Source organism: Myxine glutinosa, chromosome 4, assembly GCF_964187855.1.
Source record: "Myxine glutinosa chromosome 4, kmMyxGlut1.1, whole genome shotgun sequence".
In the NCBI taxonomy this organism is placed as follows: domain Eukaryota; kingdom Metazoa; phylum Chordata; class Myxini; order Myxiniformes; family Myxinidae; genus Myxine; species Myxine glutinosa.
This window is the reverse complement of record NC_136264.1, coordinates 185,873,308-185,884,839: the sequence shown is the minus strand read 5'-3', so window position 1 is coordinate 185,884,839 and position 11,532 is coordinate 185,873,308.

Genomic DNA, 11,532 nt, shown 5'->3' with positions numbered 1-11,532 from the left:
CCTGCATTTTAAAAACTTTATATTATTCAGTGCAACTGTATGGTATCGGATAATATTGACTGATCAACTCCTGACAAACAACTATTTGTCCCATAAATGGTGGGACTGCAATGGGAGTAAATGGGGAATGGGGAAGACAAAAAGCTGAAAAGCTTTTTTGAAACTCGATTTTCCAATAAATATTTTTCGTTCTAGGCTGAGCGAAGCGATGTTGTGGACATATACAGTGCCTATAGAAAGTCTACACCCCCTTTCAAAACTGTCACCTTTTTTTGCCTTTTAGCCTGGAATTAAATTGCAATAAATCAGACTTTTTCCACCTTTATTTACACATCGTAACCCACAACTTCCAAGTGAAAAACAAATTCTACAAATTTCGGAAATTAATTAACTAGAACAGCACTCTTCGACATCACGATGTCGACTGATATGCCTCGCCCACATTATTACATCATTATAATACTTGCATCAAGTTTGACTTAAATCCATTCAGCGATGCCCAAATTAGCACATTTTTACCTGACATTACCTGTCTGACCTTTGACCTATTGACCCCAAAATGTCATCAGTTCATGTTTACATCATTATACATATCTGTACCAAGTTTTAATTTAAATCCCTTCAGCTGTTGACAAGTTCACATTTTTACCTGACATGACCTCTGACCTTTAACCTTTGACCTCTTGAACCCAACATCTAATCAGTTAATCTTTACATCATTATACATACCTGTACTTAGTTTGAATTATATCACTTCAGCCATTCCCGAGTTATAGACCTTTTACAGACTTTGACCTTTGACCTCTTCACCCCAAATTCTAATCATTTAATGTTTACATCATTGTACATACCCGTGCCAAATTTGAATTGGATCACTTTAGCCATTCTCAAGTTATAGACCTATTACAGACTTTGACCTTTGACCTATGACCCTAAAAGCTAATCAATTAATCTTTACAATATTATCCATACCTGTACCAAGTTTGAATTAGATCACTTCAGCCGTTCTCAAGTTATAGACCTATTACAGATTTGACCATTAACCCCAAATTATAATCACTTAATCTTTACAATATTATACTCGTACATACCTGCACCAAGTTTGAATTATATCACTTCAGCCGTTCTCAAGTTAAGGACCTATTACAGATTTGACCATTAACCCCAAAATATAATCACTTAATCTTTACAATATTATACTCGTACATACCTGCACCAAGTTTGAATTAGATCACTTCAGACGGTCCCAAGTTATATATCTATTGCAGACATTGACCTTTGACCTATGACCCCAAAATCTAATCACGTAATCTTTACAACATTATACATGCCTGTCCTAAGTTTGAACAAGCGTTACGCCTAGGTCCCACGTCGGGGAAGTGATGTGAGTTGACAAAGTGGAAAACGCAGAAAACATGCTATGATATGATATTTCGCTCACAAGGTTCAGACATACAAGGATGCGGCCATCTTGGATTTTGACGTGGCGACCCAATTTTCAATAGCTTTCTTCCTTATGCCTAGTTGCACCCACACACCAGATTAGAAGTTGGTACTTCGCTTATTTTTCAAGATATTCCGCTCACAAGGTTCAGACATACATGGCGGCGGCCATCTTGGATTTTGACGTGGCGACCCAATTTTCAATAGCGTTCTTCCGTATGCGTAGATACACCCACACACCAGATTAGAAGTTAATAGTTTGTTTATTTTTCAAGATATTTCGCTCACAAGGTTCAGACATATAGATGGTGGCGGCCATCTTGGATTTTGACGTGGCGACCCAATTTTCAATAGGCTTCTTTCTTCCTTATGCGTAGATACACCCACACACCAGATTAGAAGTTAGTAGTTCGTTTATTTTTCAAGATATTTCGTTCACAGGGTTGACATATATATGGTGGCGGCCATCTTGTATTTTGACGTGGCGACCCAATTTTCAATAGGCTTCTTCCTTATGCGTAGATACACCCACACACCAGATTAGAAGTTGGTACTTCGCTTATTTTTCAAGATATTCCGCTCACAAGGTTCAGACATACACGGCATCAGAAATACATGGCGGCGGCCATCTTGGATTTGGACGTGGGTTGCACTCACACACCAAATTCGAATGCGGTCCTTCGCTTACGCATGCATGCACGGACGGATGGACGGACACACGGACGAAGGGGAAAACCAGAGTCCCCCTTTCGCTCCGCGGTGCGACGGGGGACAATTAGATCACCTCAGCCGTTCTATTACAGAACGTTCTCACGCCGTTCTAGTTATAGATCTATTACAGACTGTGACCTTGGACCTCTTGACCCCAAAATCGAATCAGTTCATCTTTACATCATTCTAAAAAGGGGTACCAAATTTGGTCAGAATCAAATCACTGGTTCACAAGTTATCGCGGTAACAGTATTTTTTACCTAACATGACCTCTGACCTTTGCCCCCATGACACCAAAATCTAATCAGTTCATCTTTACCTCATTATACATACCTGTGCCAACTTTGACTAAGATCCCAGGTTTGACAAGATTAGCCATTCTCAAGTTATCGCGGTAACGAAAACCTATGACAGACGAACGGACAGCCGAACAGGCAACCTGAAAACATAATACATCCGGCGACTTTGTCGGTGGAGGCATAACCAGCTGTTCATGTAGGTTTCCTCTGCTGGGTAGTGCATTTCACAGCAAAGACTCAACCATGAGCACCAAGGAGCTTTCAAAGGACCTCTGGGATAAAGTTGTGCAAAGCAACAGATTGGGAATTGGTATTAAAATATTTCAAAGGCCTTGAATATCCCTTAGAGCACATTCAAGACAATCATTAAGAATTGGAAGGCGTATGGTACCAACAAGACCGTGCCTAGATCAGGCCATCCCTCCAAGCTGGATGACCGAGCAAGGCGCAAACTGATCAGAGGCCACCAAGAGGCCAATCACAACTTTGAAAGAGCTACAAGCCTTTATGGCAAAGACTGGTCACTGTGTGCATGTGACAACAATATCCCAAGCACCCCACAAGTCTGGCCTGTATGGTAGGGTGGCAAGAAGGAAGCCATTACTCAAAAAGCTGACCTTGAGTCCTGTTTGAGGTATGCAAAAAAAAACACTCCGGAGATTCTAAATCCATGTGGCAAAAAGTTTTGTGGTCTAACGAAACGAAGATGGAACTTTTTGGCTTAAATGCAAAATGTTACGTTTGGCGCAAACCCACCACTGCACATCACCCAAAGAACACCATCCCTACTGTGAAGTATGGTGGTGGCAGCATCATGTTATGGGGATGTTTCTCATCAGCAGGGACTGGGGCACTTGTTAGGATACAAGGTAAAAATGGATAGAGCAAAATACAGAAAAATCCTAGAGAAAAACCTGCTGTCCTCTGCAAGCAAGCTGAAATTGGGACGGAAGTTCACCTTTCAGCATGACAACGACCCAAAGCACACAGAAAAAGCTACACTGGAGTGGCTAAGGAACAAAAAGATAAATGTCTTTGTTTGGCCCTGACCTAAATCCAATCGATAAATCTGTGGCATGACGAGAAGATTGCTGTCCATCAACGTTCCCCACGCAACTTGACTGAGCTGGAACAGTTTTGTCCAGAAGAATGGGCAAATATTGCCCAATCAAGGTGTTCAAAGTTGGTAGAGACCTATCCCAAACAGACTCACAGCTGTAATTGCTGTCATCACAACTCTCAAATCATAAGTGCAGCAGAATGACCAATCAAGTAATATTGTCCCACTGGTGGCCAAACAAAGAATGCTATTTTGATGTATTTTTGAAGGCATCTACAAATTGCGTACTGATGGTAACGAGGGTTGAGAATAGAAATTTCGAGAAAGGAAAATGATAGGGAGGTATTAGGGGAAGTGACAAGAAAATAGACCACGTGAGCTGCAATGCCAGAGCTTTCAAACCACGTGCTCCGATGGACTAAGGATGTGTCACCTGCCCAGGCTTGTCTACTACAAGTCCAATTTCATATTGTGCTTATTATGCCATCAAAGTGTAATAACACCATAAAATAACAACATTCGGCTTTAATTATTTAAATAAATCGTGAATTAAAATGTTTAAATTTCAGGATCGGTTTCAATTATTGATATAATAAAACAAACCGTTTGGAGAGTTCTCGGCCATTAATTCAAATCGGGACCGAAGAGAGACAAATTATTAAATACACCAGAGAGTTCACAGAACACCTAATTATCCGGTCCAGTCTTGAGGAAAAGGACTAGGGAAGGGTCTCTTCGACTCTTGTTTTGCGTTTCCAAGCACGTTTGTAATATTTCCTATGAGCTGCGATTTTGTCGGAATCTCGATATTCCCCACGCTGAGAGCCCAAGCGGCAAATTTGATTGGTTAATTTGGTGTAATCTTTTATGCAAGTACTGCCAAACTGGAGGTTTTTGAAAGTGCCAAGAAGGAGATTTGTATTCCAAACTCTAAAGCATTGACGTATGTAATTAAATTGAAATTAAATAAATATTTTAAAAGATGTAGAAACAAAAAAATTTTTTTTGCAACTTCACCACCGTTAATGCAGCGTCTTTTACACCACTTATCTAAAACGTTACATTAGTTATTTGTGCCTGTTGTTTGTGTCCTTTATAACATCCTTAAAAATAGCCCTTCCGAATGGGCTGACGGTTATTTTTTGAGATTGTGGTTCAGACTCAGACCTCTGCTGATTTGGGGGAACCCACCCGAGGAGCTCACCGATCCGAAATCGAAAAGATCTAACACCGAGTGAACCTGTGGACCATCGAATGGAAAATGGAAGAGCTGTATCGGGTTTCAGAGGAATCAGTTGGTAAATAATGGATGAGTGAGGATCCGAAGTTTCAGGTGGTCACCCCCCACTGGGAGCCCCAATGATTAGAATTTGAAAAATATAAAAATGAAATATCCAAGATGGAGCGCTCCTGTGGACCATCGAATCACAGAGCTGTATCGGGTATCAGAGGAATCGGTAAATAAGGGATGAGTAGGGATCCGAAGTGTCAGGGGGTAACCCCCATTCGAAGCCCAATGATCCGAATTTGAAAAATACAAAAATAAAAAATCCAAGATGGAGCGATCTTGTGTTCTGTCGAGTATGTCTGCATCAAGTTTCAGAGAAATCCGTTGGTAAATTACGCCTAGGTCCCCCGTCGGGGAAGTGATGTGAGTTGACAAAGTGGAAGACGCAGAAAACATGCTATTGTGGCGGACACGAAAGCCCACTGGCGTGGTGACATCATTCCGCGCACCAAGTGGGCGGCGGCCACGCCCTAGGGGTAGGCGTGGCCTCAGGATATACACCGGGCGCGCAGCCCGGAGCGCGCCAGTGCTACAGTGAGCTCTTTTAATAAAGACTCTTAAACTCACCGCGTTGTCCGCTTCCTTCTTGTTGTGCAAGCAAGCGCGCGTAGCACCGCGCTTCATTTGGTGACCCTCCGACGTTCTGGTCAGCCGTCGCTGACTACCCGAATACGCCATCGCAATGGCAAACAACACGGTCCAAATGAAACTCCCCGAGTTCTGGGAGACGCAAGCCGAAGTCTGGTTCCTGCAGGCAGAAGCCCAGTTCCGACTTCGAGGCATCACGGTGGACGAGACCAGGTACTGCCACGTGGTCGCTTCCCTCGGGCCCGGCACGGCCGGCCGCGTCGTGTCGGTCCTGAGGAACCCACCGGCCGATGGCAGGTACGAGGCGATCAAGCGTCTCCTCCTCGACACGTTCGGGCTCACGGTGGACGCTCGGGCCGACCGCCTCCTGGACCTCCCCGAGCTCGGTGACACGCGAACGTCGGTCCGCATGGACCATATGCTGTCGTTGTTGGGCGACGAAACCCTGAACGCTCTATTCCGGGCGTTGTTTCGACGCCAGCTGCCGGCACGAGTCCGCCTCGCGTTGGCCGGTTCTGCGACGACGGAACCACGGGCTCTCGCTGCAGAGGCCGACAGGTTCTTCGCGGCTTTGGACACCCAGGCGAGTTTTGGCACGGCCGTCGCGGCTATCGGGGCTGATGATGATGCTGATGCACCACACCTCGTGGATCTCGGGGCTGATGCGCATTTCGTGTCCGCCGCCACGCCCCACTCACCACCGCCGCCACCGCGAAGAAAACCGCGGGCTCCGCCGCCGCAGCTGCCCACCTGGTGTTTCTTCCACGCCACGTTCGGCCACGTCGCCCGCCGTGCTCATTTGGCAGGTCGGGAAACGGGCGAGCCGACGCTCGGTGGCGGCTTTGAGCGTCGGCAATTCAAACAGCCTCCTGTACATAACGGACACCTTGTCCGGGTGCCGTTACCTGTGCGACACGGGAGCGCAGGTTAGTGTCGTTCCTGCCGGTACGTCCGACAAGCAAACCGCGGGCCGAGGTCCCGCGCTGCTTGCGGCCAATGGTACGTCTATATGCACGTATGGAAAACGCTGTCTCTCTCTGCGGTTCGGAGGGCAGGTTTTCCGTTGGTCGTTCGTTACGGCCGACGTGCCCATGGCACTGCTCGGCGCGGACTTCTTATGTGCTAATGGATTACTGGTGGATGTAAAGCGCAGAAGGCTTGTCCAGGCTGAGACGTTCAGCTCGCTCGCGCGCTGCCCGGCTCGTTGAGCAGCTCACAGAGCGGCTCATCAGGCGGCTCGCCGAGCGGCTTGCTGAGCGGTTCAGTTCCGGCCAGGTTCATCTGTACGCTTCCGGCAGCGGACGAATTCGCCCGCCTCCTCGCGGGTTTCCCGGCCCTCACGCGGCCCACTTTCTCGGCGGGGGCCGTCAAACACGGGGTGGAACACCACATCCCCACCGCCGGGCCACCGGTCTACGCCCGGGCACGCTGCCTCGAGCCGACGAAGCTCGCCGTAGCTAAAGCGGATTTCGCTACGCTGGAGCGGCTCGGCATCGTGCGGCGCTCCGAGAGCGCGTGGGCGTCCCCGCTCCACATCGTGCCCAAGCCCGGCAGGGGATGGCGACCGTGCGGGGACTACCGGCGCCTCAACGACGCCACCACCCCCGACCGCTACCCCGTCCCCCACATCCAGGACTTCTCCGCCCGGTTGGCGGGGATATCCTTCTTTTCAAAGGTGGACCTCGTATGCGGCTACCATCAGGTCCCTGCCTCAGGCCAGAGGACATCCCGAAGACGGCTGTCATCACGCCATTCGGGCTTTTCGAATTTCTTCGGATGCCCTTCGGTTTGAAAAATGCGGCTCAGGCGTTCCAGCGCCTAATGGACAGTGTCTTCCGCGGCTTGGATTTTTTGTACGTCTACCGGGACGACATCCTCGTCGCCAGCGCGTCCCGTGAAGAGCACCTTCATCACCTCTGCACGCTCTTCGAACGCCTGGGCCAGCATGGCCTCATCGTGAACCCCGCCAAGTGCCGGTTCGGCGTCACCGGCATCGACTTTTTGGGGCACCGCGTCACCAGGCACGGGGCCGTCCCCCTACCGGCCAAGGTGGAGACGGTGAAGGGGTTTCCGCGCCCCCGCACGATCAAGGGGCTCCAGGAGTTCCTGGGCATGGTAAACTTTTACCATCGGTTCCTGCCCCGCATCGCCCAGCTCCTGTGCCCCTTACACGAGGCCCTTCGAGGGAAGCCGGGCAAAGGTGACGTTACCTGGACCGAGCAGATGGACGCGGCGTTCTCGGGCGCGAAGCTCGCCTTGGCCAAAGCCACCATGCTCGCGCACCCGGTGCCCGATGCACCGATCGCCCTCACCTCCGACGCCTCGGACTACGCGGTGGGCGCAGTGTACGAGCAATGGGTGCGTGGTGCCTGGCAACCGCTGGCATTCTTCAGCCGGCAGCTTCGCCCGCCCGAACGCCATTACAGTACCTTCGACCGCGAGTTGCTTGGGCTTCACCTGGCGGTCAGGCACTTCCGCCATCTGCTCGAGGGCCGTGCATTCACGGCCTTCGTCGACCACAAGCCGCTGGTTTTCGCGATGGGCAAGGTCGCCAAGCCGTGGTCGGCCCGGCAACAGCATCACCTCGCGGCCGTGTCCGAGTACACGACGGACATCCGGCACGTCGCGGGAAAGGACAACCCGGTGGCCAATGCCTTTCCCGGGCCGTCGCCCATGCAGTCCACCTTGGCATCGACTATGCCCGGATGGCGGCGGACCAGGCCGCCGACCCCGGGGTCCAGGCCCTGCGGACCGCCGTCACGGGCCTCCGCGTCACCGAGGTGCCCTTCGACGGCACGGGCACGGCCCTCGTTTGCGATGTCTCCCTCGGGCGGCCTTGCCCCATCGTGCCCGCAGGCTGGCAGCGCCAGGTTTTGATGCCATCCACGGCCTGTCCCACCCGGGCACGAAGGCCTCCCAGAGGTTGGTCGCCGACAAGTTTGTCTGGCATGGCCTCCGGAAGGCCGTCCGCGGCTGGACCAGGACGTGCCTCGCGTGCCAGCGCGTGAAGGTGCACCTGCATACCCAGGCCCCATTGGCCCCGTTTACGGTGCCGGCACGTAGGTTCGACCACGTGCACGTGGACCTGGTGGGACCTCTGCCCCCCTCGCGGGGTTTCACCCATGTCCTTACCATGGTGGACCGCACCACCCGGTGGCCGGAGGCCGTGCCTTTGGCGGCGACGACGGCGGCAGACATCGCGCAGGCGTTCATCGCCACCTGGGTCGCCCGGTTCGGCGCCCCCTCGGACATCTCGTCCGACCGCGGCCCCCAGTTCACCTCGGAGCTCTGGGCCGCGGTCGCACGGGGGCTTGGGGTCCAGCTGCACCGAACCACGGCCTACCACCCCCAGGCCAACGGCCTGTGCGAGCGGTTCCAACGCTCGTTGAAGCCCGTGCTCCGGGCCACCCTCCGCGACGGCGGCTGGGTCGACAGGCTCCCCTGGGTCCTGCTGGGCCTCCGGACGGCGCCCAAGGAGGACCTGCGCGCATCTGCGGCGGAGTTGATCTTTGGACAACCGCTGCGGGTGCCGGGCGAGTTCCTCCCCGACCCCACGGCACCTTGGTCCGCGGCGCAGGAGCGCACCGCGCTGCAGGAGACCACCCGGAGGTTCGTCCCGGTGCCGACGGCGCACCACGGGCACCCACCCACGCACGTCGCCCCGGAGCTTCGCACCGCGGAGTATGCCTTCGTCCGGCACGACGCCCACCGGACACCACTGCGGCCCCCGTACGACAGGCCTTTCCGCGTGCTGGAGACCGGGGTGAAATACTTCACCTTGGACATCGGCGGTACTCCCGACCGCGTCTCGGTGGATCGACTCAAGCCGGCCCACCTCGACGTGGACCACCCACCGCCGGGGGCATCCCAGCTGGCATCCCTGCACCCCGGACGCCGCCGGTCGCCAGAGGGCGCTTCGGCCGGGTCATCCGTTTGCCCCGCAAACTGGCCCTCCAGGTGCGCGGGAATTCTGGGGGGGGCGCGTGTGGCGGACACGAAAGCCCACTAGCGTGGTGACATCATTCCGCGCACCAAGTGGGCGGCGGCCACGCCCGAGGGGTAGGCGTGGCCTCAGGATATACACCGGGCGCGCAGCCCGGAGCGCGCCAGTGCTACAGTGAGCTCTTTTAATAAAGACTCTTAAACTCACCGCGTTGTCCGCTTCCTTCTTGTTGTGCAAGCAAGCGCGCGTAGCACCGCGCTTCACTATGATATGATATTTAGCTCACAAGGTTCAGACACGCATGGAGGCGGACATCTTGGATTTTGACGTGGCGACCCAATTTTCAATAGCTTTCTTCCTTATGCCTAGATACACCCACACACCAGATTAGAAGTTGGTACTTCGCTTATTTCTCAAGATATTCTGCTCACAAGGTTCAGACATGCATGGCGGCGGCCATCTTGGATTTTGACGTGGCGACCCAATTTTCAATAGCGTTCTTCATTATGCCTAGATATACACACACACCAGATTAGAAGTTAGTAGTTCGTTTATTTTTCAAGATATTTCGCTCACAAGGTTCAGACATACATGGCGGCGGCCATCTTGGATTTTGACGTGGCGACCCAATTTTCAATAGGGTTCTTCCTTATGCCTAGATACACCCACACACCAGATTAGAAGTTGGTACTTCGCTTATTTTTCAAGATATTTCGCTCACAAGGTTCAGATATATATGGCGGCGGCCATCTTGGAGTTTGACGTGGCGACCCAATTTTAAACAGCGTTCTTGCTTGTGCCAAGATACACCCACACACCAGATTCGAAGTTGGTACTTCGCTTATTTTTCAAGATATTTAGCTCACAATGTTCAGACATACATGGATGGCATCAGACATACATGGTAGTTGCCATCTTGGATTTTGACGTGGGTTGCACCCGCACACCAAATTCGAATGCGGTCCTTCGCTTATGCACGCAAGCACGCCCGCACGGACGGACGGACACAGGGACGGAGGGGAAAACCAGTCCCCCTTTCGCTCCGCGGTGCGACGGGGGACAATAAGGGACGAGTTGGGATCCAACGTTTCAGGGGGTAACCCCCACTAGGAGCCCCAATGATCCGAAATCAAAGATCGAAGCCCTCGCGTTTGTGCGGGCTACTGTCAAGTTTCAGAACAATCAGCCGGGTGACAAGGAAGGAGTAGCAAAAAAAGTTAACGGATGGACGGACGGGCGGACATCCTGGCATCACGACCCATTTTACAAGTTCATCTCTTCGAGAATCGAGGTGACATGACCTAAAAATAGTAAGTTTCCTGTTTGCAATGATTTTCAGTTGTGTTTGACTGCCAGACAGACAGACAGACTTAAAAACAATTACCTTACTATGTGCGCATTCCCGATCGGCACGAGATTCGATACAATTTACCAAATTCAGAGGCAAAAAGTAGAGCATATTAAACTTACAGGCCCCCGTTACAAAATAGAACATTCAATTAAAATCAAGTAGTTCCTCGACTATAGACCAAGGTCTGCACTCCGTCGACAGTCACAGTCAGTCAGTCACAGTGAACCAATTGTGTGACTTTGCTATGCGATCGTCTGGTAATGCAACTACCAGCACCGAGCCACGACCCAGGGTGCTGCATCACGAAGTACGCCGTTCCGAGGAGGCAGCTCCTACGTGCAATTACCCGTCTAAACGTAAGTTCTACCATCGACGTCGACCACGTCCAATTAAGAGACAAAGACAACGCCAACTCTGCTTGGGTGGTACATCGGATCTGCGGGAGCTTCGGCATTCGACAACAAGATGCTGGGAATGATTCCATTCGCACCAGATGTACCTCGATCCCATTAAACCTGTTTGTCGTTCCCATCTGAGCGCGCAACTCCCCGGTTAAAATCCCATAAGAATGTGTCATCCCGATTCAAGACCATTGTCCACCTACGTCCTCGTAATTGGCGCAAAGGTTCCCTGAAGTCTCCCACTGTCCCTGCGATGACGTCACGGTAGTTTAAACACCTGAAGCGAATCTTCTTTAACGTCATGGGTCATGGTATATCTTCCGAGATAATCTGCACCTTCGTTCGTTATAAGTTTTCTATAGGACATTGAATCCCAAACCCATATGTTGGTCCAAAGACTCGGGCGATGGATGCTCACGGAGCTGCGAGCGCCGAGCACTGTGAATGG